General features: G+C 39.2%; 1 pseudogene; it reads right to left on the bottom strand.

The window, feature by feature from the left end:
* Window positions 1–1,529: 1,529 nt before the first annotated feature.
* The window catches only part of LOC103603932, a 6,481-nt pseudogene continuing 5,674 nt past the window's right edge, over window positions 1,530–2,336 (bottom strand).

The following is a 2,336-nucleotide window of genomic DNA, read 5'->3' as shown; positions in this document are numbered from 1 at the left end:
GTAACAATATATATGCTAGTAATATTGATTTAATCAACATATGTCAATGTTCAACCCCAAAAATATGTATAATCAATTTTCATTCAATAAATAAAGTAAAATAATTTTTTTTTAAAAAAGATGGTTTGGTTTTGTTTTCCATTAAGTTGTAGGAATTTCTTTTAAATAATCTATAGTTGATTAAAAAGGAATTCATGATAAAAATAGAAGACACTTGAGGAAAGATGTGGGAAATGGACTCTGCACACACGCTAAACTAACAATGTCTCTAAAACTAATGACTACAGCAAAAAATGTCTTCACATTGGGCCGGCCCGGTGGCGCACTCGGTAGAGTGCGGCACTTGGGAGTGCAGTGGCACTCCCGCCGAGGGTTTGGATCCCATATAGAGACCAGTCCACTCACTGGCTGAGCGCAGTGCGGGGGCGACACCGAGGGTTGCGATCCCGTTGCAGGTCGCGGTACGGGCGCGACACCGAGGGTGGCAATCCCATTACCGGTCACGAAAAAAGACAAAAAAAAAAAAATGTCTTCACATTAAAATTCTGCTTTTTATGTGTTTTTCCCCCATTTTTCACACAATTACAAAAGAAAAAATAAGAGCCTTAACATCTGGATTATTTTTCATTTTTTTGGACCAAATGTTCAATTTCCTCTAAATTTTTTGACCTGTGGAACTTTTTATAGAATAAAATCTTTTGCATGAAAGACTGGAGTTCAAAAAGAAAAATACACATATCTTAAAGGGTAAAGAGAATGCTCAGAACAAAGGATGATAGGAAAATAGTTTTAGTCACTGGTTATTTCATTATCCTTAGACTCACTTGCCCTTCATCCCTCCCCAACCCCAATCTACACAATCTTTAAGATCAAGAAAAAAATTTAAATATTTTTAAATAATTAAAAAGAAATAAAAATTCACATTTAAAAAAGAACACTCAAGTCAGAAAATAGTTAACCATCATGCTTTTCTGTGAACAGGTGTCTGAACCAAAACTCTGCCGATGTCACAACTGCTTCAAGCTTAATGAAAACTGATTCCCATGACAATAGACAGTGACAACTCTAACAGATACGCCAGGTTTTTGTTCTACTTAATTTTTAATTCCTGAAATGGAGGAGAGGGGAGGGAGTTTAGGAATTCGTTTCTATTAAAATATAGAAGTTATTGCAAAACCCTAACTGTTAAAACACACCATTGTAATCAGACTTTGCATACAGTAGCTAAGAGAATCCAAACGCTTCAGTGAAACAGTGAATTTGCCTGGCAGAATGCTGACAAATTCCCATCCAGTTGCCCTCCTGAAAATAAAAAAGTTCAAAACAAACCATACAGCTAGAATTTTGTTATCTGAAATATTTTTAAATAAGCTGCCTTATAATTCCAGGTTTATCTTTTCACAAAGATGTTAGTTTGTTAAGACTTGGCTGCTTCTCTCCCTCAAACGTCAGGGCAAGCGAGGCTCAGTTTATCTATCCTGTCCAAACCACACTGTTCCTATTCATAGAACCCTGCCCCTTGAGACTGGCTAAAACTCGTAGTACTCGATGGCCACGTCAATGGCCCAGACAAATTTCTCCCTCTGGGTTTTGTTGAAAATTTTCTCTGTCAGGCTGGCCCGGTGGCGCACTGCTACAATGCGCCACTTGGGAGCGCGGCGGCGCTCCCGCCGAGGGNGAAAATTTTCTCAGTCGAGATCCCCCCACTTCTTGCACCAAGCCACTGTGATCCTTGAGTCCAGATAACTGAGTTTGGAGGTTTCCCAAAGCAATTTGTTTATTTGGTCTGTGACCTTAACTTCCAGCTTCATCAACTACTCCTCAGTCACTGCACAGCCTTTTTCTTTGACTCTACTACCCTTACTGGTCTTTGCATCCTTCATGACCTTCGCATCAGCCTTAGCATTTTTCAGGTCTCTCTGTGCATCTGCTAGCTGTTCCTTCTTGGTGTCAATCTTAGATTGCAAGTTCATCATAGTTTTCTCAAAAGATTTTGGTGGTGCCCTCTGAAGGTTACAAAGAACTGCAACAGTTTGACTGGCACAGTCATAAGAAAGAATCTTCGCTGGCATGTTCTCATCTGGGGCTGTGAGTTCTTTTAGCCGCTGATGTAGCATGGTGGAGGCATCGCATGTACGGAATACCTTGGCTGTCAAGCCCTCCCTGAGATCCTGAAGATGCTTATTTAGAAAACCAGTATTGAGTCTATCAAAAATATATCCTCAGGCTGCTTGTTCTCCATAAATAGTTGTAGATTCTTAAAAACTCATTTCTCAACAGGGACCTTGTTATAAAGAACTCTTGAAAATTAAAAATATTATAGAAAAAATGAAGAC

Source organism: Galeopterus variegatus, unplaced genomic scaffold (genome assembly GCF_000696425.1).
Source record: "Galeopterus variegatus unplaced genomic scaffold, G_variegatus-3.0.2 Scaffold4872, whole genome shotgun sequence".
Taxonomy (NCBI): Eukaryota; Metazoa; Chordata; class Mammalia; order Dermoptera; family Cynocephalidae; genus Galeopterus; species Galeopterus variegatus.
This window is presented reverse-complemented; position numbering and strand designations above follow the sequence as displayed.